Below are 25,921 nucleotides of genomic sequence, written 5' to 3'. Positions count from 1 at the left end.
AGCAGCGCCCCTTCTCCTCTTCTTTCTCCAGCTAGCCATCGAGGAGGAGGAGGAAGAGGAGAAGGGGTGTTGCTGCAGTTTCTTCTCTTCTTTCTTCTCTTCCTCTTCGATGGCCAGTTGGAGGAAGGAGGAGGAAGAAGAGAAGGGCCGCTGCTGCCTTTCTCCTCCCTCTCCTCCAACTGACCATTGAAGAGGAAGAGGAGAAAGAAGCGAAGAAACGCAGTAGCGTCCCTTCTCCTCCTCTTCTTCCTCCTCCTGTTCCAGCTGGCCATCGAGGAGGAGGAGGAGGAAGAGGAGAAGGGGTGTTGCTGCAGTTTCTTCTCTTCTTCCCCCTCTTCCTCTTCGATGGCCAGTTGGAGGAAAGAGGAGGAAGAAGAGAAGGGCCGCTGCTGCCTTTCTCCTCCCCCTGCAAAAAAGTGGGGAGGGGAATGGAAGTGCGGAAGAGAGCCCCCTCCCACAATCAAGCAGCTGCCCCCCTGCAGCCACAGGTCTGCCATGAGCCCTGGGGGGGGGGGGGTTCTGTTCTTTCCCCACCTCCCTCCCTCCAAGGCTCCCCCCCCTCTTTTTTTTTTCCGGGACTTTTCCCCTCCTCAGGTCGTGGCGTCTCGGGCGGGGGGGGGGGGGGGGGAGGCGGGAGGTCGGGACGCGGTCTTCAACTGCAAATCGCTTCTGGTGTGAGAGAATTGGCCGCCTGCAAGGACGTTGCCCAGGGGACGCCCGGATGCTTTGATCTTTTACCATCCTTGTGGGAGGCTTCGCTCATGTGCCCGCATGAGGAGCTGGAGCTGACAGAGGGAGCTCATCCGCCTCTCCCCGGATTCGAACCTGCGACCTGCCGTTCTTCAGTCCTGCCAGCACAAGGATTTAACCCACTGCGCAACCGGGGGCTCCTAGAACTCCCATGACCAACGGAAAATGCTGGAAGGCTTTGGTGGGCATGGACCAATATGGCCATCTGTCGGGGGTGCTTTGAATGGGGTTGGGCGGGATGGCCCACCAGGTCTCTTCCAATTCTAGGATTCCATCTTCGGGAGTTGGCCTGCCACAACAGCCTTTCCTCCTCAACCAGTGGTTCTCCACTCCTAACAGCTGGGAAACTGGCTGGGATTTCTGGGCGTGGTAGGCCAAAACACACCTGGGGAGAGACCCACTGACACCGGGATTGTGGTGCAGCTGGTTGAGTGTCAGCTGCATTAAGATCACTCTGACCAACACGTCATGGGTTCGAAGCCAGCCCGGGTTGGAGTGGGTTTCCAACCACAAGAAGGCGCAGAGCCAACCTTCAAGAACGGGGCCACCACAGGGAGCCCACAACATGCGAGGAGTGCGGAGGAGAGTCCGCGACTGACCCCCTCCAGCTTGCCGCCTGAGCCCAGTCACAGGGGACGCCAGGGAGGACCTTCTCACAGCCACACCGGAGGCACCGGAGGAGTTCAGAGTGCTCTTTGACTGTAGGTGAACTATAAATCTCTGCAACTACAACTCCCAAATGTCAAGGTCTATTTCCCCCAAACTCCACCAGTGTTCAAATTTGGGCATATTGCGTTTTCATGCCAAGTTGGGTCCAGATCCATCATTGTTTGAGTCCACAATTCTCACTGGATGTAGGTGAACTACAACTCCCAAACTGAAGGTCAATGCCCATCACACCCTTTATTATTTTCTATTGGTCAAGGGAGTTCTGTGTGCCACGTTTCGTTCAATTTTATCATTGGTGGAGTTCAGCATGCTCTTTGATGTAGGTGAACTATAAATCCCTGCAACTACAACTCCCAAATGTCAAGGTCTATTTCCCCCCAAACTCCACCAGTGTTCACATTTGTGCATATTGAGTTTTCATGCCAAGTTCGGTCCAGATCCATCATTGTTTGAGTCCACAGTGCGCACTGGACGTAGGTGAACTACAACTCCCAAACTCAAGGTCAATGCCCATCACACCCTTTATTATTTTCTATTGGTCATGGGAGTTCTGTGTGCCACGTTTGGTTCAGTTCCCTCATGGGTGGAGTTCAGAATGCTATTTGATTGTAGGTGAGGCTGAGAGTGTGTGACCCGTCCTTGGTTTGCCTCTGAGGCTGAGAGTGTGTGACCCGTCCAATGGCTTTCTATGGTTGAGTGGGGATTCTAATCCTGTTGTTGTTGTAGTTGTTGTTTGCCTTCTAGTCATTCCTTGGTTTGCCTCTGAGGCTGAGAGTATGTGACCCATCCAATGGCTTTCTATGGTTGAGCAGGGATTCTAACTCTGTTGTTGTTGTCATACCTTGGTTTGCTTCTGAGGCTGAGAGTGTGTGACCCATCATTGTGTGAGCCCACAGTTCTCTCTGGAGGGAAGTGAACCAGAACTCTCAAACCCAATGCCCACCAACCCTGTCTCATGTTTTCTGTTGGGTCAAGGGAGTCCTGTGTGCCAGGTTTGGTTCAATTCCATCATTGGTGGAGTTCAGAATGCTCTTTGATTGTAGGTGAACTATACATCCCAGCAACTACAACTCCCAAATGACAAAATCAGGGGTTTTTTTTAGTGATGGCCACTCCTTGGGTCAGTAGGTGTCTTGTGCCCAAATTTGGCGACAATGCGTCCAGTGGTCTTTGAGTTCTGTTAATCCCACAAACAAACCTTTCATTTTTATTTCTGTAGATGATGATGATGATGATAAACTTTATGTTAATAATAGTAATACTAGTGAATGCATAGAACCAGGTTGTGGGAAGGGGCCCCCTAGGCGATCCAGGCCCACCCCCCTGCCACGACCCAGCTCATTCTCTGGGGCTTGGCAGCTGGTTCTGTGCTGAGTTCCTTGAGAGAGGAGAATGGGGCCAGGGAAGCCCCAGAGAGTGTTGCGGATTGCAGCTCCCATCATTCTTCACAGGTCTGCTCCTATGGAGAGCAGAGATGCCATCATGGAGGAACATAGGCCTTGCATTGGTGACATCGAAGGACTTGATGGTTGATTGACAAGGTGTCAACTGAGGCCTTATCCAAGGCTGTGGCCTTATCCAAGGTGTGAGACATGGATCTGAGTCAGTCTACCTGACATTGAGCTACTGGCCAACTACACCACATTTGTTGCTGTGAATTTTCTGAACTGCCTGGCCGTTTTCCAGAAGCATTCTCTCCTGACGTTTCGCCTGCATCTCTGGCAGCATCCTCAGAGGTTGTGAGGTCTGTGGGAAACTGGCAAGTGAGGTTTATATCCCTGTGGAATGAGGTCCAGGGAGGGAGAAAGGACTCCTGTCTGCTTGAGGTTGCAAGTGTGAAGGTTGCAATTAGCCCCCTTGATTGGCATTGAATAGCCTTGCAACTTCAAAGCTTGGTTGGAAGAGACCTCATGGGCCATCCAGTCCAACCCCATTCTGCCAAGAAGCAGGAATATTGCATTCAAATCACCCCTGACAGATGGCCATCCAGCCTCTGTTTAAAAGCTTCCAAAGAAGCAGCCTCCACCACACTCCGGGGCAGAGAGTTCCACTGCTGAACAGCTCTCACAGTCAGGAAGTTCTTCCTCGTGTTCAGATGGAATCTCCTCTCTTGTAGTTTGAAGCCATTGTTCCATTGCGTCCTAGTCTCCAAGGAAGCAGAAAACAAGCTTGCTCCCTCCTCCCTGTGGCTTCCTCTCACATATTTATCCATGGCTATCACATCTCCTCTCAGCCTTCTCTTCTTCAGGCTAAACGTGCCCAGCTCCTTAAGCTCTCTACTTTGCTCTCCGCACTGGCCCGCCCCCTTCTTCATTCTGAAGCTGAATGTGGACCAGGGAGGACACTCAAGGTCTGTCTCTGGGCCCTTGGGGGGTGGCAGCTCCCTTGCCTTGGCACCCCCACCGCCTCTTTGGCCCTGAGTCAGGATCCCCTCCCCCAGGTTGTTCCCCTGGGCTGGGGGTTGGTGGTTTAGCAGGGCTCTGCCAGCCTGCCTTCCTCCCTTGTCTCCTCCCCTGGCTTTGCCTGGTTTTGACTTTTTGAAGCTGTGAAAGGACATCCTCTTAAACTTCTTTTAACTGTTACAGGGCAAAGCCAAAAAAGCAAAGAAAGAACCAAATTCCCTTGTAGGAATGGTCATTAATATTTCAATAAAAGGCAAGACACAAAGTTATAATAAACTGGGTTAAGGCCAGTGTGATTCGCTTTATTTTCAGTTCAATTGCTTCCTTGATAGGACTTCAAAGTGATAGGACTTGTTTGGCCCCTCCCCCACCCTGTTTCTTTCACCGCTAGGCATGTTGGCTGTGGGGCCTTTCTGCCCTGGCTCAGCGCTTATGGATCTGGCCTGCCTGTTAGGCCAAGCGCTGGCGGCACACCCTCCATCCACCCTTAGGAGCTTCTTGGCTGGCCTCCTGGTTGCCTGATGATGCCAGTTGCTTGTGGACAGGACATCACTGTGCACGTGGCAGTCGTCCATCTTGGCTGCAGCAGCCATTTTATATACTAAAGCCATCTATAGCCCCATGGCTGGCAGCCATTTTATGGTGGTTGACTGACACCGAGACAGCCACTTAATTACACAGTGGCTGCACGACCTAGGCTGTTTTGGACAGCACATAGATGAAGGTGAATCACACCAATTACTCACCAGGTTTTTACTGTTTTAAGTTATGAATAAATTAGCCACAACGCATGTTACTATCGTTTGTCACAAATGCATGTTGGTTTTATTTAAAAACACATTAATAAACCCTTGGGCTGTGAGGACTGAAGACCGACAGGTCGCAGGTTCGGATCTGGGGAGAGGTTGATGAGCTCCCTCTATCAGCTCCAGCTCCTCATGCGGGGATATGGAAAAAGCCTCCCGCAAGGATAACAAACATCAAACCATCTGTGCCTCCCCTGGTCAACGTCCTTGCAGACGGCCAATTCCTTCTGTGGCTAACTAAGATTTTATTTCTAATTTTATTTATTTATTTGTTTATTTTTAACCATTTTTACAACACAATGTCAACAATAATGACTGTTGTCATTATATGGGATTGTGGCGCAGCTGGCTGAGTGTCAGCTGCATTAAGATCACTCTGACCAAAAGGTCATGAGTTCGAAGCCAGCCCGGGTTGGAGTGGGCTTCCAACCAATTGTGTAGCCTGTTGTTGACCTTTGCAATCCAAAAGACAGTTGCATCTGTCAAGTAGGAAAATAAGGTACCACCTTGTGTGGGGAGGCTAAATTAATGAGGCCATAAAAAAGACTCCAGCAAAGCACTTCAGCAAAACCATGAGGGGAATGCGGAAGTACTTTAATCAGTGTCGCAGATGGACGATGAAAGCGACAGCTCCCCTGGCAGCCAAGAAAAATTAAATAGCCTTTGTGTATGTCTGTATACGTTGTATGTCAAATTGGCATTGAATGTTTGCCATACATGTGTACATTGTAATCTGCCCTTAGTCCCCTGCGGGGTGAGAAGGTTGGGATGTAAATACTGTAAGTAAGTAAATAAATAAATAAATAATAAGCATACACAATATTATAAAATAAATAAAGTTACTCCTGGTCACTGAAGCCATTCCATATGCTGTATCCATTGCACCGAGCTCCAGGATAACCCAAACAGCAAAGTAAAAATACATTTTATTTTGGAAAACATTCAGTCCATCTGCGTCCATTGAAATAAATCACCACTGGTGACCCTGGAGCCTCAAAGGCCACCACTAATATGTTGTCTCTAGCCCTGTCTCCAGGATGAGACGCTATTGAGTTTTAAATTTATTTTAACCAGCCAAAGGTCAGCTCTGGTCAAATATATCACTCTGACCAAATGGGGCGACCGTGTGTGTGTGAGATGACATCACAAAACAAAAAAGGCTTGGCTTGACACTACAACTTTAGAACAATTTTCCTTTTTTGTTTAATCTATAAAAGTCACTGAGGGCGTGGTTAAACAAACTAAATATATAAACCCTGTATTGTATTGTAAACCCTGCTGACGGGTTTGCCAAACTGAAGGAGGCAACGTGAGATGACGATGCAATGGGCCAATCTTTATATCCGAAAATGTATGAGGCCCCCCATTCTCATTAATTATTGTCATTAGCCCATGGTAGTCTTAGGCAACTGAAAGTTGTTAACAGAATCCAACTAGACATATATGACTGATCTCAGTTAACTACAGCATGGAAATCACCAGATAGTATTATAGGGCTTTATGGCTGACATGTTTTGAAGTGTCTACTTCAGAGCTTATAAATATGTGTGTGTGTGTGTGTATAATAAGTATCCCGTACGTCCTGGAAAGGGGAAAACGTTAATTAATTTTAAATTTTGCAGATCAGGCTTTATCTGAAATGGAAACCATAACGAAAAACCATTAACAATTAGCGAGCTGTGGCCATATTATGTAGCCTTAAATCGTATTGTCGAAGGCTTTCATGGCTGGAATCACTAGGTTCTTGTGGGTTTTTTCGGGCTATAGAGCCATGTTCTAGAGGCATTTCTCCTGACGTTTGTCTGCATCTATGGCAAGCATCCTCAGAGGTGGTGAGGTCTGTTGGAATTAGGACAATGTTTTTTTTTAATACTGGTAGCCAGATTTTGTTCATTTTCATGGTCTCACAAAATCTGGCTACCAGTATTAAACAAAATCTGGCTACCAGTATTAAAAAAAACTCTAAAATTACAACAGAAAAACAACAGAGAAGAACCAACCAGGCACAGATTAACACCTCCCAGCAAGAGATTTTCCCAGGCTCAGACAGGCCTTCAAATGCTAATGAAGGTGATCAGCTGAAACATTCACACCTAACTGCAGCAGGGAAGAGCTCCTTGCCCCACCCCAGCCATTCCACAGATATATAAACCCATTGTCCTAATTCCAACAGACCTCACTACCTCTGAGGATGCTTGCCATAGATGCAGGCGAAACGTCAGGAGAAATGCCTCTAGAACATGGCTCTATAGCCCAAAAAAACCCACAAGAACCTAGCCTTAAATCATTTTTCAATTGTATCGGCCCCATGGCTGGGGGCCTTCACAAAGAGAAGAAGGATCAGGTGTGTCTCCTGGGTTGAGGAGTAAGCCCCAGAACAAAGGCTAATGACTGAGAAATCACGATTTCTAGTTGTGAAGTCTCACTAATCTGAGTATTTGCAACCCGTTGCTTTTGGCACCAGGGCTGTAGTGGGAAAGCAATTATCGCAAGGAGTGTCATCGCAGTAATAGTTTGTATATAGTGCCTATCATATGTCTTTTTTGCATTTAATCAAGCAATAGGTGTTAAAGCACCCAAGCTGTTTAAACAAGCTCTGAACATGAGTGGGGCCGCCCGCTGAACGGAATAACATTTGTTTAGAGAGAACTCTGTATTTTGATAAGTTATCAAGGCACAATACATTATGGTTTGAACCAAAACACACTGGCCATGTTCCCTAGGGGAGTGGCCTCTCTGATAGTCTCTGGAATGTTATATGTTAAAACTGGCAGTGTTATGTTTCAGTGTGCCTATGAAGGGCGGCTATCTGTTGTCATTAACCTAGCCAGTAGAGGTTGTCTGGCCATGCCTTGCTGGATCGGGCTTTGGTCCCAAAGCTGTATGTCTAAGAATGAGGTACCTGTGGATGTGGTTGTCTCACTGGACGACAATGTCTTGTCGACAGACCGTGAGCTCTGGGAGCTGGGATCAGCTCAGCTGGGCTGAGTGCACCTGCTGGTTGAGTGTGTGATGATTAAGTGGCCGCAGGTGCCTGGGCTCATCCTCCCTAGGAGTTGTTGGGCATCGGTCAGCTTCTAAAACAGATAATATAGGAGAAAAAAGCCTCGAACCTTGATGCTTTACATGCCTGGCCAATAGGCTGGGAAGTAGCTGGGGATGGTATCACCCATTGTGTTATACTTTAAATATTCAATTGGGTGACTCTACCAAAGACCGATTGCTCACTATGAGCTTGGTCATGGTCAGAGGCGGCCCTAGGTAATTTTCAAAGGTAAGCAAACATTATTTTGGCGCCCCCCCCCCCCAACCAATCGTAGAAGGTAGAGGTGAATAAAAGAGTTACCTTACAAACCAGAAATTTACTTACAACATTATGTTCATATAGTTACATTACCTAGAATAACACAAATTAACTTTTTTTAGAATGCAAATATTTTATTAAACTTAGCAACAATTTTAAGTTTTTGTTGTTTTTTTTGGTCTACAAGTACTACACAAAGGTTTATTGGTCATGCTGTCTCTTCAAAAGATTTTTCAGACTAGGGTCTTGCTAATAACAGAGAACTCAAACCCATGCTTGTTGGGTCTGTAAATCAGATTTGTTTTGGAGAACGCAGCCCCAGGAGAATAGACACCTCCTTTTTAAGAAAGCGAACTCTTGTCCTTCAAAAGTGCCATGCCAGCCTGGACCATTGCAATGGGTGTGGCAACACAGCCAGCATCTGGCCCCTTCACTTGACTGGATACTTTAACATCCAGTTTTCTTTAACACAAATAAACTTGAACACTTTTAAAATTAAAAAGATATTTTTCTGGCTTTCAATTTTGAAAACTCGTGTACTATTATATCTGTTTCCATTTCATCCAACAAGCCATTTTCAATGGCCAAGGTTGCTAGTCCACTCAAGCGCTCTTGAATCACAGTTGATCTTAAGTACGTTTTTATAAGTTTTAATTTTGAAAAACTCCTTTCATCGCTGGCCACAGATACTGGAAGTGTTAACAGAATTCTCAATGCAATATCAACATTTGGGAAAGTATCCACATAACCACGTTTGGTTATGAAAGACAACGCTTTAGCTGGATGACTTCCAGGGGGCAGCATAGTTGCAAATATTTGTAGCTCTTCAAACAGTTCATCACCGTTCACATCACAGTCTTCTCCATCAGCCAAAATGGTTTGAAGGTGTTGACAGGCATTCTTCAATTCTGTTTCATTCAAACTTTTCCCAAGGCTTGAAATATCATACTGGGATCAGATCTTGGGATATAGGGCCTGTCTGGAAGGGCCCCTAGACCCCTTCTACACTGTCCTTATAACCCAAGATCCGATCCCAGGTTATCTGCTTTGAACTGGATTATATGAGTCCACACTGCCAGATAATCTGGGATAAACAGAAAACCTGGGATCAGATCTTGGGATATAGGGCCTGTCTGGAAGGGCCCCAAGACCCCTTCTACACTGTCCTTATAACCCAAGATCCGATCCCAGGTTATCTGCTGTGAACTGGATTATATGAGTCCACACTGCCAGATAATCTGGGATAAACAGAAAACCTGGAATATGAGGATTTAAAGATTGAACTGCAAAGACTCTGGCACAAGCCAGTCAAATTGATCCCAGTGGTGATCGGCACATTGGGTGCAGTGCCTAAAGACCTTAGCCTGCACTTAAAAACAATCAGCATTGACAAAATCATGATCTGCCTGCCAGCTGCAGAAAGCCACCTTACCCCAGTACGCATTATTCACCTATACATCACACAGTCCTAGACACTTGTGAAGTGTCCCATGTGTGATCCAATACAACTTTCTGCCCCATATAACAACAACAACAAACCCACAAACAACAACGGTAAGTCAAAGTTATAGCAGGTTCCCTCATCCTTTCTGCCCCATATAATACTAAAATAATAATAATAATACTAATAATAATAAAAAGAAGAAGAATATAATAACAACAACAGTAAGTGGGACTTGGGTGATTTGGACTCCAACTCCCACTATTCCTCGCAGCCTCAGGCCCTTTCCTTGTAAGCAGGTGACTAGAACTGACCTAGCTCCTCGTGCTCCTCCCGGATCTTGAATAGCTGGAGCAGGAGGCACGAGGGCGCCTCGCACACAGCTGCTCTCGCCTCCTCCCGCACGCATGCACGGAGTGGAGGGAAACACCGTCCAACTGTGGGGCGCATGCACAGAGCCCGAAGGGAGGCTGCGGACTCTGTGTAGCCTTCAAGAGGGAGAGGGAGGCAGAGAAAGGTTGCGGAGGGGAGGGGGCATTTACAGAGGCGCCCTTGTGCCTCTGGCAAAAAAAAAACCCTATTCAGCAGCTGCTTACCTAGCGTAATGCAAGAACCGCCCCTGGTCACGGTCACTATTAAGTTGAAAGCTCTAAACATTACAGATCTTGGTCAGAACCCATAAAACATGCAAGAGACAAAGGGCTCCACCATCCAGTGACGGATGCGACACGAGCACCTACTCGCTTAGGGCCATTACCCAATCTATTCAAATGGTTTTTATTTTGTGACAGCTCCTTTTCTTACCATGATATTTGCTGGCTGACAAATATTAATGTTGGACAATGGTCATTAAGGCCCTTCTTTATGGGCTTGAGATACACAACTTGAGATATATTTATATCCATCGGGGCCGCCCAAATGTTAACCGATCAGGTGGGAATGGTTTTACAAATTAAGTACCAAAACATCATGTTTTACAACAAATTGACAGAAAGGGCAGTCCAATACATGGTAACGTTATGTAATAATTACTGTATTTACAAATTTAGAACCAAAACATTGCAATGTATTGAAACAGCTGTGGATCTGGGTGGGAGGCAGACTGCATTGGATAATACAGAAAGTCAGACGACGAAAGGTTGGATAAGCAAGTCTGTACTATATAAGGAAAGATAAAATATTGCATTCCCCAATACCGTAGCACTCTTCCCCCTCGAGTAAAAAGGTGAGAACTACAGACTATTACAGAGGAAGACTATTACAGACTATTATAGTGTCAGCAGGGAGACAGGATTTCATTCAAGTCATATATTTCCAGTTGAATCTGTCCAGTAGTCAATCAATCTATACATTCAAATAACTGAGTCCCAATAATGTTCCATGAAACTCAGTACAATCCATGATATGGAGGAGGGCACAGAATACTTTTATGGGGCATGAACTTCCCACTTTCCTCCCAAACTCCCAAATCCTCTGTACAACCCAGATCCCAAGATAAATTTTAGAACACCAAATACATTATTTATTCCTTTGCTTTCTGTTTAAATTTCAGGAAAAGTGAATGGGCTCACACTCCAAAATACCTTCAGAGAAAGGAACAAAGAAAGTGACACCTCACCACTTGGCACATTCTAGCGGGGCAATTCCAGTCCTTTATAGTGCATAACTTTCAACCTATTTACAACCAAGGACCAGAGGGCACCAGGTGTTCTCAAGCTTCTATTTGCTTCTTAAAGTGCTGCTGTTAATATGAGACTTCTGCAATGAATTTAATGTATTTTATCATTACAATGGAGCTCCTGGTGGTGCGGCTGAGCTGCAGAACTTGCTGACCAAAAGGTTGGGAGTTCCAATCTGGGGAGTGGGGTGAGCTCCCACTGTTAGCCCCAGCTTCTGCCAACCTAACAGTTCAAAACATGCAAATGTGAAATCAATAGGTTCCACTTCTGTAGGAAGGTAATGACACTCCATGCAGTCATATTGGCCACATGACCTTGGAGGTGTCTACGGACTACGCCGGCTCTTCGACTAGACTTAATGTCAAGGGGAAACCGTTACCTTTACCTGTCATTACAATAAAATTATTTCAGTGCACTAAAGTCTTGTTTTGTTTAGTTTTTGGCTGGAAGTAAAAGTAATATTACAAAGAGGAGGAGGTGAAGGAGGAAGAGACACTTTCCTAATGGGATATAAACAAGACTTTGAAAAAATAACTGATTAAACCTGGGTGGTGGATGTGATTGTAAAGGGTGACCAAAACAAAAACATGGCACTGGGATGGAACAGTCAGAACAAGGATCTATTAGTTTGACTTAAATTTGTAGGTTTACACTGGCTGTATCACACAGTTTCAAACCGCAGGAACTACACTGCATTACATGGCAGTATAGATGGGGCTGATGAGAGCTACTGGTGATTCCCACAAGCCTTGGAGTGGACCTGGCATCCTATCCCTAATTTTCACCATTGATTTTTATCTGTGGGATGAGAATTTTTTATGCATTATTTCCCTTTACAAGATATAAAGGACAAAGTACTAGGACTGGGCCTTAGCACAGTAGGCTAACTACCAGCTGCAGTGAATTTTGCCAGCTTAAAAGTTGTCAGTTCAAAGCCCAGGTCAGGGTGAGCTCCTGGCCTTTAGCCCAGTTTCTGCCTACCAAGCTGTTTCGGAAGCAGCAATTTAAGTAGCTAAATAGGTACTGCTTAAATCAGTATTTAAGGCATCCATGAGGAAATGCCAGAAAAATGCCAGTGATTCAATCAAGGAGGAAGTTTTTGACAGGGAAAGTGGAGCAACAACCTCCCCCCCCCCCCCCGCCTCGCCCCATGGCCAGAACCGAGCACAGCCTCCAAGATGCCCAAGATGGGAAAGCCAATATACACCTCTATCTATAATAATAATAATAATAATAATAATAATAATTTAATTGTACCCCGCCATCACCCCCCTGAAGGTACTCGGGGCAGCTAACAAAGCACTCAAGGTGCCACACATAAAATAGAATTACTTATCATTAAAACAAGACATAATTTGACAGGATACACACAATGGACAATATCTATCTATGTACAGTTGTCTGTCTTGATAGTGTATAACAGCATTGAATGTTTGCTGTATATGTGTTCTGAGATCTGCTCTGAGTTCCCTTCAGGGTGAGAAGGGCAGAATATAAATACTGTAAATAAATACATAGATAAATAAATATACTTTAGCCAAGATTCTGCATTATGCTAGACAGCAAAAATCTCTAGCAGCCCAGCATGTACATTTGCCAGGAGGGTAAAACATGGCAGAATAATGTAACCATTCTCCTTTTTGGCCATCAATGACCCTTCCTTGAAAAAATCCAGAAATGCCAGTGCACTAACTTAGTTTGATTCCCACCTCCTAGGGAAGACAGTTTGTTCTTAAAGGAATCAGTGACTAATTCACTTCCTCATATCTCTTTCTGTTGTGATAGAATAGTAGAAAAGCATGCACTTTTGAAGGCTATTCACAATTCAAGATTTATTCAGGACAATATTTGCATTTTGCAATTTGGTACAGAATGTAATCTTTTTGCATTTTGAACTGCGTTTCCACTAATTAAAGCAAGCTAAGAACAAAGGTGGAACTAAGAGGAGGAGAGTGAAACTGGGACCTTTTAAAAGCAGCTGGAAATGTGGGAAGGCAGAGGATTAATCAGGAATACCCTTGACAGTTTGGAACAGTTGGAGGCTGTGAATATTCAGCTACAACAAAAAATTGAACTTTTCTTAATGAAATTAAGAACAGCAATCAGAGAAAATTAGATTTTTATTATTAATTTTTTTGTCTCTGTCAGCTATAAATCAAAGCTACTAGAAGAAGAAGGTGGCTTGTAAAATGTATCAGGAAAAGTAGAACTGTATAAAGTTAATTTCTGACAGTTCCTATAACCCCCTACTGCCCAATAAACTGGGGCTCTTAGAAAACATAATCTAAAAGGAAATAACTCTGGCAAAACAAACAAACAATGAAAGAAAAGAAGGCATTATTGCAGCCCAAAACCAGTCGGTCAGAAGCTCTGTCACAATCCAGAAGCTGAAGCGCTGAAGGAATCATTCAAGCAGCAACAGAAGCTGGAGTACAGGTGGCCTTAGCAATATTGGTATGAACATTTGCAGAAGTGACTTCGCCTTCTTTTGAGGCACACAGAGCTTCTGTAACACATCCCTTCATGGTGAGGTCAATGACAAATTTACCTGCAAATGAAATTCATGGAAGGTGGTGAGAAAAGGAAGACATAAACAGCTACCCCAAACCAATTCTTCATTCAAGGATGTAGATCAGACAAGGGCAAACTTTCTAACTTGGGGGCAGCATGGCAGGTTGGATTGGAGTGGATGGGCCAGGTGGGTTGGGGTTCTCCCCAAGCCCCCTCCCTATCCTTTCCTCCCCTTCTTCTTCTCTTTTGGACACAGAAAGATGGAAACCATTTGGATCCCAAAAGGGTTGGCCTTGGTCGGGATGAGATGGTGCATGGGGGAGAAAAATTGTATTCATTAGACCCTGTATTGCCTACTCTTGATATGTAATCCTAGAATCCTAGAGCTGGAAGAGACCCCCACGGACCCTCCAGTCCAACCCCCTGCCATGCAGGAAGGCACAATCAAAGCATTCCCAATAGACAGTAAAGCCTCCAGAAGAGGAGATTCCACCACACTCTGAAGCAGCCTATGCCATTCCCCAGGAAGTTCTTCCTAATCTTTCCAGTTGAATCTCATTCCCTGCCATTTGAACCCATTGCTTCCTTGTGCCCTGGTCTCTAGAGCAGCAAAAAGTCCATTTTTCCCCTCCCTCTTCCTCCTCAATGGGACACGGCTTTAAATCTAGAAACATGATTCTCATGTTCTCTTTCTACTTTGTCTTCTCCCAGGTAAACATCCCCAGGAGGAAAGGAAAAAGAGAAGGAAGGGAAGGGAAGGCAAGGCAAGGATGGGAGGGAGGGAGGAACAAAGGAAGGGCGGAGGGGAATGGAGGGAGGGCGGAAAGAAAGAAGGAAGGAAGGAGGGGGAAAAGAAAGAAGGAAGGGCAGAAGGAAGGACAAAAGGGTGGAAGGGAAGGAGGGAGGGAGAGAGGGAGGTAAGGAAAGAAGGGAGTGAGGGAAGTAGGTTAGGAAAGAGAGAAGGATGGAAGAATAAGATGGTGAGAGAGAGAGAGAGAGGAGGGCCACTCTGGCCCCGGGCCTGGGTTTCCCCATATCTGATGTAGATGTTGCAGCTTCACGACAATGTGAAAAACCCACATCTCAATCAGTATGGAAGTGTTTAATGGCTATTTAATCAAAGTGGAAAGGAAAGAAACCACTTGGGGTGGATGACCAACATCCAGGTTAATCAAGAGTAGTGGTGTTTGGGAGGGAGATTAAATTAATGAAGTCTCCCACAGGAACTACCAGGACATCTAGAATGTCTCCACATTTGACATCATAGTGGTGGCATAGGAGAAGGTCCTCACATTGATGGCAGAGGTGCAGATAAATGGAAATCTCCAATTTCTGGGGGAAATAAATCCTACACCACACAATGTAATATGACTTTTGTTTCTGCATTATAAATGCCGTTTTCAAACTGGATCTATCATAAGAACATGGAAAAAGTTTATTAAACTCCAACAATTTTGTTTTTGTGGGACATCCTGGAGCACATTTTGCTATAGTTTTTCATTGAATCTCATTGAGTCTCAACCCATTCAACATAGTTTGTGGAAACCACAAAAACAAAGTTTATAGGGTTTAACAACTACTTTCAAAGTAAGTGCCTAAGATCTATTTTCTGATGCCATTAGTATTTTATTCTTGCCAATCTGAAATTCAGAAATTACCGTATGTTACTTTTTCCACCATGTCAAGACAGTAGTTCTCAGGTCCAACACAATCCACCATTTCTGTTTCACACCCATAGGGTGAGAAGGAATAGCAGGCTGGGCATTGCTTCCCATTGGGTTTGTCCATTACTGGCGCCACTGAAACCAAAGAGAAAGAGCTGGTGAGGTGATCAGGCAGGTGCAAAGATGATGCCTGGTGCAATGAAGCTGGGCTGCTAAGAGCAGGTCAGTGCCCACTTCAAGCTGCTCAACTTTTGTAATGGTAGGTAAAGGTAGTCCCCTGACATTAAGTCCAGTCCTGTCTGACTCTGGGGTGTGGTGCTCATCTCCATTTCTAAGCCGAAGAGCCAGCATTGTCCGTAGACACCTCCAAGGTCATGTGGCCGGCATGACTGCATGGAGCATCGTTACCTTCCCGCCGGAGCAGTACCTATTGATCTACTCACATTTGCATGTTTTCGAACTGCTAGGTTGGCAGAAGCTAGGGCTGACAGCGGAAGCTCACACTGCTCCCCGGAATCGAACCTGCGACCTTTCAATCAACAAGCTCAGCAGCTCAGTGCTTTAACCCACTGCGCCACCGGGGGCTCCTTTGTAATGGTACTCTGGTTGATTAGTGGAATAGGGAAGGTTTCAGCTCTACAAGCATGATGAATATTCTTTATTTCGCCAGCCCCCAAGGAGTAATCCAATTTCTGAGACACTTTTTGGCAAATAATATGCTTTTGTATTTTACAACACCATAAAAATGCCGAAGGTCAAAGAACAAGGAGAAAATACTGCAATCAAAACAGCTCGGCATCATAGTAGATGAAGCAACAACACCCTCATGTAGCCGGAATTGAGCATAACCTCCAAGCGCTGAAGTTGGAAAATGCCAAAATACCTCTGTCTGTCTGTCTGTCTTGTAACTCTTAAAAACAGCATTTAATGTTTGCCGTGTATGTGTGCATTGTGATCTGCCCTGAGTCCCCTTCAGCGTGAGAAGGGTGGAATATAAATACTGTAAATAAATAAATAGTTCATTTTATAAGAATTGATAGGGTGAATAATGCTGGCAAACACACATTTTGGTCTCTCAAATGTTAGACTTGTTTCTGGGTATATTTGACTTACTGATTTCAGAAGTGACATCAGTTTTTCCCTATTAGCTCTAGTTACGGAAATACATAACATATGCCATCTACCATATGTCAATTCTGCAGCTGTGTATAAGTTTTCATGTGTGTGTGTGTGTGTGTATCTATGAAATGTATTCATTTACTGTATTTTTATGTTAATCTGATTTTTTAATTTGTTGCACTCTGCCTCAAGTCATCAGAAGAGGTAATCAATTAAAAATTGTTGTTGTTATTATTATTCTTACCAATCACCAGCTACCTGCTAATAGAAAATCATGACAACAATATCTAAGAAACTACAGCTGATGCAATCTATCCAATTTTTAATCGTGTCAGGAGCGACTTGAGAAACTGCAAGTCGCTTCTGGTGTGAGAGAATTGGCCGTCTGCAAGGACGTTGCCCAGGGGACGCCTGGATGATTTGATGTTTTTATCATTCTTGTGGGAGGTTTCTCTCATGTCCCCGCATGAGGAGTTGGAGCTGATAGAAGGAGCTCATCTGCCTCTCCCCAGATTCAAACCTGCTACAATGTTCTGAATCAGCATCCCAAATAATCCCGCGAACAGATCCAAAAATCAAGACAATAATGGTTTTTTGTTGGGCTTTAATTCAAGCTTGAGTTAATAATAAATCTGTCCTTTTCATTTTACCAAAATTCACCCAGGATATTGCATGATTGATTTGCTACCATATCCGATTTCTCCAGATCCATTTTGTCTTTCACGTTTTTCAATATTAGCAATATGTAATGAGACAAGGATAGGATTAGTATTGGGATTATACAATACTAAGTGTATCCTTGCCTCATTTGGGCAGTATTAAGTGTATCCTTGCCTTCTCTGTTAACTAAGGTCCCTTCTACACTGCAATATAAAATCCAGATTATCTGCTTTGATAGTGTGGATTACCTGATTAGATAATCTGGATTATATGGGAATGTAGAAGGGGCTTTAGAGTAACAGCAATCTTGCGCAACCAAACTACATGTATCTGCAGTTTCAGTTGACCAGGATTTCTTTTCCAGCTGTGTGACATTTGGGTTCTCCAACTTTCAAACAAAGACTTCACCCTTTTGATGTCAAACCCTTCACCACATTGTTTGTATAGTATGCCGTTTAGCTTTCCATTTTGTGCATTTTTCCCAAGTACATAATGAAAAATAAAGGCTGTTCTTGTTGTTTTGTTGTGTGCCTTCAAGTTCTATCTCACGTATGCTTTGAAAGAAGGAATCAAAAGGTTCTTTCTAAAGAAAATTTGTTGTTGTTGTTGGTGATGGTGGTGGTGGTATTGTGCACCTTCAAGTTCTTTCTCACTTATGGTGACCCTAAGATGAATCTATCAACTTGGTTTTCTTGCTAAGTTTTGCTCAGAAGATATTTCTCTTTGTTTTCATCTCAGTCTGAAGAAGAGTGACTTGCCCAAAGTATCCCAGTGGGTTTCCATGGTTAAGCAAGGATTTGAACCCTGTTTCATTCAAACCACCCCCAACCTTGTTTTAGCCTCAAAAAATGCTTACAGTGAGGATGGGCTGTTTTGCAGAGATCTCCCACGCAGCAGGCCACACTTGATCTTACATATCTTCCCTTTCCTAAATTCATATAACTTGGTGGACTATCACACACATGAGAGGACTCACACGCCTTCGTCACTGTCTGAAGCAGTTCCCCATCTGCAAAGAACAGGAAAGAGATTGTCACATACAAACCTGGTCCCTTTGTTTCCTCCATGTCAATTGCAAGGAAAATGTCATTCTACATCACCAGTGGAATGCACACTTAATTCCATGCACCAGAACATGCCAAACCACTTTTTCGAGATCGGATCATTTTCTCTAATGATAGGGATGTCTCTGGACACATTAGTGGGTCTGGAATATATGACTATTCAACATATTCAAGCATTGCACTAAAAATATTTTATGTGGGTTTGCTTTTTTATTAATTTACTAGCTGTCCCCTGCCACGCGTTGCTGTGGCCCAGTCTGTGTGTATGTGTTTTGTGTACACACACACACACACACACACACACATACGGGTTTGTACATGCGCTGCAGCATCTTTTTGGTTTTTTTGGCTTTTTAAGTTCATTTCTCTCTGTTTTTCAGTGTTTTTATGAGTGATGGTTGGCCTGATAGGTGTCTTGTATCCAAAGTTAGTATCAAGTCATCTAGTGGTTTTTGAGTTATGTTAATCCCACACATGAACATTACATTTTTATTTATATAGATTAGCTATCCCCTGCCATGCTTTGCTGTGGCCCAATCTGGTGATCTGGAAAATGAAATAATGAGAAAGTGTTGGTTTCTAATATATGTAATTTATTTATGCTTGTGGGTAAACAGTATTTTTGCTGTTTCTTTGTCAGTGTTGATGTCGAGATTGTCTGGTTTGCCTACTATGGAACATGCAACACATAATTGTCCTTCTTTAGGGGTCCCTTTCAAATCTAGGATACTATATCTCTCTGTGTGTGAATCATATATATCTATCTATATCTATGGCTGGATGGCTCTTTGTCAGGAGGGCTTTGATTATGTTTTCTTGCCCTGGTGAAGGGAGTTGGACTGGGTGGCCTTAAGTATTTTCTGTTGGTCATGGCGGTTCAATGTGGGAAGTTTGCCCCAATTCTGTCATTCATGGGGTTCAGAATGCTCTTTGATTGGACTTCCGGTAGCGGCAAGATGGCGGAGGCCACGGTTTGCTGAAGCTCCGCAGCCTGCAGCAACCCCTTTCCACACAACCCTTGGTAGAGCAGGGGGTGCCCCCCCCCAGCACCCCCTAACCTGGCAGCTAGAAGCGGGTGGGCGCTATTAACTCGACCGGGTCAAACAAAGAATGGACATTCAATCTATAATCTACTACAGACACTCACAACTCTGTTGCAACCAGTTTGACCCATTGGGAGAGTTTTGCAGGGCGTGGAAGGTTACCTGGGGAAAGGACGACGGCCGCTATTTTAAACTCAAAAAGAAGAAGAAGAAGAGAACTAGATAAACGAAGAAAGGCTCACCAGGGAGGGTAAGAAAGCTACGAATCTTTTTCTGAATATACCTTGGATTTTCCACTATTTATAAGAACTTTAATTACTACAACTGTATCCGATTATACTTGAAATGTGCATAACGTGCATAAGGACAAAATAATGTCGAAAGGATTATAATATAAGGTAATTATGAAACTGAGAGCCTGGGGGAAGTGGAGCGTTCAACTATAAAGGGAAACAGAGAAATAAAAAAACAGGAGGAAGAAGAAGAAGAAGAGAAACAAGAGAAGAAGTGGAGGAAAGTAACTAAGGGGTAGAGTGGAGGAGCGGAGGAGAAAGAAGAGAAAAAAGGGGAGTTACAGGAGAGTTGCGGAAGGAACGGTGAAACAAAAACAAAGACGAGAGCACGAGAGGTGGAAAGGAGAGAAAAAAGAAAGAAGGAAGGAAAGAAAGGAAGAAAGTAAGGAGAAAGAGGAGAGAGAGAAAATAAAGACACAAAAGTAGAAAGGTCAGCAAAGAGAAACATAGACAATCTAAGCCAGTGGTTCTCAACCTTCCTAATGCCGCGACCCCTTAATACAGTTCCTCATGTTGTGGTGACCCCCAAACATAACCCTAACATTATGAATCGCCATGTAAATAATGATCTTCAGGATGCATTTTCATTCACTGGAGCACATTTGGCACAAATACCCGGTATGCCCAAATTTGAATACTGGTGGTGTTGGCGGGGAGACTGATTTTGTCATTTGGGAGTTGTAGTTGCTGGGATTTATAGTTAACATGTAAACAAAGAGCATTCTGAACCCCACCAACAATGGAATTGAACCAAAGTTGGCACAGAGAACTCCCATGACCAACAGAAAATACTGGAAGGGTTTGGTTGGCATTGACCTTGAGTTTGGGAGTTGTAGTTCGCTTACATCCAGAGAGCACTGTGGGCTCAAACAATGATGGATCTGGATCAAACTTGGCATGGATACCCAATATGCCGAAACGTGAACACTGATGGGGTTTGGGGAAAATAGACTTTAACATTTGGGAGTTGTACTTGCTGGGATTTATAGTTCACCTGCAATCAAGAAGCATTCTGAACCCCACCAATGATAGAATTGGGCCAAACTTCCCACACAGAGCCCCTATGAACAACAGAAAATACTGTGTTTTCTGATGGTCTTTGGCGACCCCTCTGACACCCCTTTGCGACCCCCCCCAGGGGTCCTGACCCCCAGGTTGAGAAACACTGGTTTAAGCAAAATATGTAAAATATGGTAGAATAAACCCCTCACCACCCACCTACCCAAGATCTCCCAACAAGCCAAACTCCCCGCCCCCTTAAAAGACTCTAACCCCGAACAACCCCACAAACTACATCCGGACTGAATCCGGACAACTAAACAACTACAGAAGGGTTCATAAAACTGAGATGCCTAAGGGTTACACGACTGATACAGATGAAAAATAACAACAAACAACAACAAAACACTACAAAATTGCTAAATCCTGCAATTACTACAATCAATAATTACTACAAATTACTACAAATATCTCCCCGCCTCCCCCCTTTCCCTCCGCGCACCTCCGACGATCTTTCGTCACCCCACGCCTCTCCGGAACCCTTCACCGACTCCTTACTTTAAATAAGAACAAGAATCGAAGAAGATAGATCCGAGGAGATCCGAGGAGAAGGGGTAGAGAGGGGAGCGTGAGGACCCAGGTGACGCTCGCCTTCCATCCATATCGAGAGCGTCTCAAACGGCGAACCACGCAGGGCAAGGCTGAACACAGCAGCGGACACTTAACCCAAAGTAGCAAGCCACGCCCGGGAGAACCACGAGGCCGGAGTCGGAATCGACTGAGAGGCCACGCCCAGAGGAGGAGCAGGATCGGAAGAAGGCACGCCCAGAAGAAATACGAAGCCGGGGCCGACTGGAAAGACATGCCCTGACGCGAAGCAAGAACGAAAGGAGCCGAGATACATAGTGCGGGTGGGGAAGAGGACAGAGGTTAAGGAGAGAGAGCTAAAAGAGAGGGGGAAGCCGACAGATAAGGAGGAGGACAGATCTGGAAAGAAAAGACATTAGAGTAAGAACGATAGAGACCACTAGCAGAAGAAACACAATAGAGATATATATATTAGAATAGAGATATATATTAGAATAGAGATATATATTATTAAAAATAGGGGGAAATTAAAAAAAAGAGAAATAAGGAAAGGAGAGATTCACATAGAAGAACATAAAAAGGAGTACCAAGAGAACTACAAGGAATCAGAGATTCAAATAGAATGAGGGGAGAGCTTAAATTAGTCACAAAATAAAAAATGAATCCCGGAATAAGAACAATACTCCATAAAATAATTACGAATCAATTGGCATCAATAGGCATCAACTGATATATATATATATATATATATATATGGGGAAAATAGACAAAAAAAGATAAATAAATAAACAAAATAAATATAACAACATAAACTAATAATATTAAAATTGCGTTTCAGATTCTGATCTGCAGTCCTTTGCTGCCATCACGTGGTCACATAGAGAAGCACACGCTTGCTTTCTAATTCTCATCTGCAGTCCTTTGCTGCCATCAGGTGGCCACATAGAGAAGCGCATGCTTACTTTCTAATTCTCATCGGCAGTCCTTTGCTGCCATCAAGTGGCCACATAGAGAAGTGCACACTTGCTTTCAAATTCTCATCTGCAGTCCTTTGCTGCCATCAAGTGGCCACATAGAGAAGTGCACACTTGCTTTCTAATTCTCATCTGCAGTCCTTTGCTGCCATCAAGTGGCCACATAGAGAAGTGCAGGCTTGCTGCCATCAAGTGGCCACATAGAGAAGTGCAGGCTTGCTGCCATCAAGTGGCCACATAGAGAAGTGCAGGCTTGCTGCCATCAAGTGGCCACAGAGAGAAGTGCAGGCTTGCTGCCATCAAGTGGCCACATAGAGAAGTGCAGGCTTGCTGCCATCAAGTGGCCACATAGAGAAGTGCACTCTTGCTGCCATCAAGTAGCCACATAGTGAAGTGCACACTTGCTTTCAAATTCTCATCTGCAGTCCTTTGCTGCCATCAAGTGGCCACATAGAGAAGTGCAGGCTTGCTGCCATCAAGTGGCCACAGAGAGAAGCGCAGGCTTGCTTTCTAATTCTCATCTGCAGTCCTTTGCTGCCATCAAGTGGCCACATAGAGAAGCGCACACTTGCTTTCTAATTCTCATCAGCGGTCCTTTGCTGCCATCAAGTGGCCACATAGAGAAGCGCACACTTGCTTTCTAATTCTCATCTGCAGTCCTTTGCTGCCATCAAGTGGCCACATAGAGAAGCGCACACTTGCTTTCTAATTCTCATCAGCAGTCCTTTGCTGCCATCAAGTGGCCACATAGAGAAGTACACACTTGCTGCCATCAAGTGGCCACATAGAGAAGTGCAGGCTTGCTTTCTAATTCTCATCTGCAGTCCTTTGCTGCCATCAAGTGGCCACATAGAGAAGCGCATGCTTCCTTTCTAATTCTCATCAGCGGTCCTTTGCTGCCATCAAGTGGCCACATAGAGAAGCGCACTCTTGCTTTCTAATTCTCATCTGCAGTCCTTTGCTGCCATCAAGTGGCCACATGGAGAAGTGCAGGTTTGCTGCCATCAAGTGGCCACATAGAGAAGCGCACTCTTGCTTTCTAATTCTCATCTGCAGTCCTTTGCTGCCATCAAGTGGCCACATAGAGAAGCGCACGCTTGCTTTCTAATTCTCATCTGCAGTCCTTTGCTGCCATCAAGTGGCCACATAGAGAAGCGCACGCTTGCTTTCAAATTCTCATCTGCAGTCCTTTGCTGCCATCAAGTGGCCACTTAGAGAAGCGCACGCTTGCTTTCAAATTCTCATCAGCGGTCCTTTGCTGCCATCAAGTGGCTGCATAGAGAAGCGCACACTTGCTTTCTAATTCTCATCTGCAGTCCTTTGCTGCCATCAAGTGGCCACTTAGAGAAGCGCACACTTGCTTTCTAATTCTCATCTGCAGTCCTTTGCTGCCATCAAGTGGCCACATAGAGAAGCGCACGCTTGCTTTCTAATTCTCATCTGCAGTCCTTTGCTGCCATCAAGTGGCCACATAGAGAAGCGCACGCTTGCTTTCTAATTCTCATCTGCAGTCCTTTGCTGCCATCAAGTGGCCACTTAGAGAAGCGCAGACTTGCTTCCTAATTCTCATCTGCAGTCCTTTGCTGCCATCAAGTGGCCACATAGAGAAGCGCAGGCTTGCATTCTAATTCTCATCAGCAGTCCTTTGCTGCCATCAAGTGGTCACTTAGAGAAGCGCACACTTGCTTTCTAATTCTCATCTGCAGTCCTTTGCTGCCATCAAGTGGCCACATAGAGAAGCGCAGGCTTTAGCCGTGGAGCGCATCTGTGCTGCCATCCTGTGGACGAAGTGGGAAACCACACCTCGATATAATAATAATAATAATAAGGAAAAAATAAATAACAATAATAATAATAGTTAAAAAACAAACAAACAAAATAAATGAATAAATAAGATAAAATAAAATAAATATAAAATAATAATAAAACAAAATAAAACAAAATAGATAAGACAAATAATAAATTGACTCACATCAGAAATGCAAGAAAAAGAGGAATGTGACAACAGAAGAAAGAGAGCCAGAGAAAAATCGCCAAATGACTATGCCCTTTACCTGTGTGAAGCGAAGAAAGCTGTGGACTTAGAGGACAAAAATAAAAATAACTATGGATCAGAAAATTAAATTGTATACTAATAAGGTGTTACTGGGTGACACCTGTTCAGCCCCACAGCCGTTGTCATGTGGTTCAATTGTTTAACATCTACATGAAGCCGCTGGGGGAGATCATTCGGAGTTTTGGACTGAGGTGGACTGAGGTGTTATCTCTATGCAGATGATGTCCAGATCTGTCACTCCTTCCCACCTGTCACCAAGGAGGCTGTCCACCTTAGCTGCTGTGTCGGACTGGATGAGAGCTAACAAATTGAAATTGAATCCAGACAAGACAGAGGTCCTACTGGTCAGTTGTAAGACTGAACAGGGTATAGGGTTACAGCCTGTGCTGGACGGGGTTACACTCCCCCTGAAGACTCAGGTTCGCAGCTTGGGAGTGATCCTGGACTCATCGCTGAGCCTGGAACCCCAGGTCTCAGCGGTGGCTGGGAGAGCTTTTGCACAATTAAAACTTGTGCACCAGTTGCGCCCGTACTTTGGAAAGTCTGATCTGGCCACAGTGGTCCACGTTCTTGTTACATCCTGAATAGACTACTGCAACGCACTCTACATGGGGTTGCCCTTGAAGACAGTTCGGAAACTTCAACTGGTCAGAGCCGCTCTTATCCATACCTGGAACAAATACAAAATCAGACTATATATAAAAAAAACCCCAATGTGGTTTTCACCTAATGAGGCCTATCATAAAAGAGAACTTCCTTGGAACATATGGCTGACATACAACCAACTACTAAAGGTCAGAGGACAGGAAATAATACTTAAGTCACAGGAAGAACTGACCCTGTTGGACTCCTCCATCTCATGGTTTCATTATCACCAAATTAAGCAAAATTTCCAGATAGACAACACAATAGGATATGAAATGAAAAAAAAACACCTTTTGGGAAAAAACACCTTTTGGGACAAATACTAGATTCAGACACAAAAATCATTAAAAAATATATACAACCAACTCCTAATATGGACCACTGAAACGGAGCAAATAAAAAACAATATGATAAACTGGTCAAGAGACATAGGCCACTCCATACCCCTAGCGGATTGGGAAGAAATCTGGCAAAGAAAAATTAAATATACATATGCTACCGACCTTAAAGAAAGTTGGTACAAGATCTTTTATAGATGGTACCTAACACCAGTGATATTATCAAAAATCTCCAAAGATAAATCGAAAGATCGTTGTTGGAAATGTGGGGGGGGGGGGGAGGTGAATTCGTCCACATGTGGTGGAACTGCAGTAAGGTCAAAAATTATTGGTCGCAATTACATAAAAAGATAGAAAAAATCCTAAACATAAAATTCGACCCAAAACAGCAGCAATAGACTTTCCAGTTTAAAGTCTATTGCTACTAGACTTTAAACTGGAAAAAAACGAAGATAAGATATTTTTTCACCTAATAGTAGCTGCGAGGATAACATTAGCAAAAATGTGGAAACCAAAGAAATCCCAACAACGGAATACTGGATAATAAAAATAATGGATATAATAAACATGGACATGTTGACGCAAAGAATCTCACACAGTTTTTCAAAACCCCAAAGAACCAACTGGAGGGTAGTGTTGGACTTTATAAAAGGAGAAAACAAAGAGATGCATATGATAGACCTGTAATGAAAACCCAAGGCCTATACCAATATATAGACAGCGAGTGATGCAAGTAAGGAAATAAATGTATATTTATATGCTGTAGGACAAGTATTTAGACAAGTAGTCAGAAGAACACATTATATGTACAAATATATTAATGTATGAAGATGTAACAAGTTGAGTGCCACCTGGATGAACCTGGAAGTACCTGATCTACCCCACCCCCTACCCCAGTTTCCCCTATTTCTTCCCT

The 25,921-nt window shown here is 44.1% G+C and overlaps 1 long non-coding RNA gene across 1 annotated transcript; it reads right to left on the bottom strand.

Annotated features, from left to right (window-relative positions):
* Positions 1-12,868: 12,868 nt before the first annotated feature.
* On the bottom strand, positions 12,869-21,178 carry LOC132780180 (uncharacterized). Its single transcript, XR_010908841.1, has 4 exons — positions 20,907-21,178; positions 17,862-18,014; positions 15,221-15,361; positions 12,869-13,599 (listed from the first exon to the last, which is right to left on the bottom strand). It is a non-coding gene; the product is annotated as an uncharacterized lncRNA (long non-coding RNA).
* Between the last annotated feature and the right edge of the window lie 4,743 nt (positions 21,179-25,921).

The sequence above is a fragment of the Anolis sagrei genome, chromosome Y (assembly GCF_037176765.1).
Source record: "Anolis sagrei isolate rAnoSag1 chromosome Y, rAnoSag1.mat, whole genome shotgun sequence".
NCBI classification, from domain to species: Eukaryota; Metazoa; Chordata; class Lepidosauria; order Squamata; family Dactyloidae; genus Anolis; species Anolis sagrei.
The sequence above is the reverse complement of the archived record's forward strand: the minus strand, read 5'-3'. Positions and strand labels throughout refer to the sequence as shown.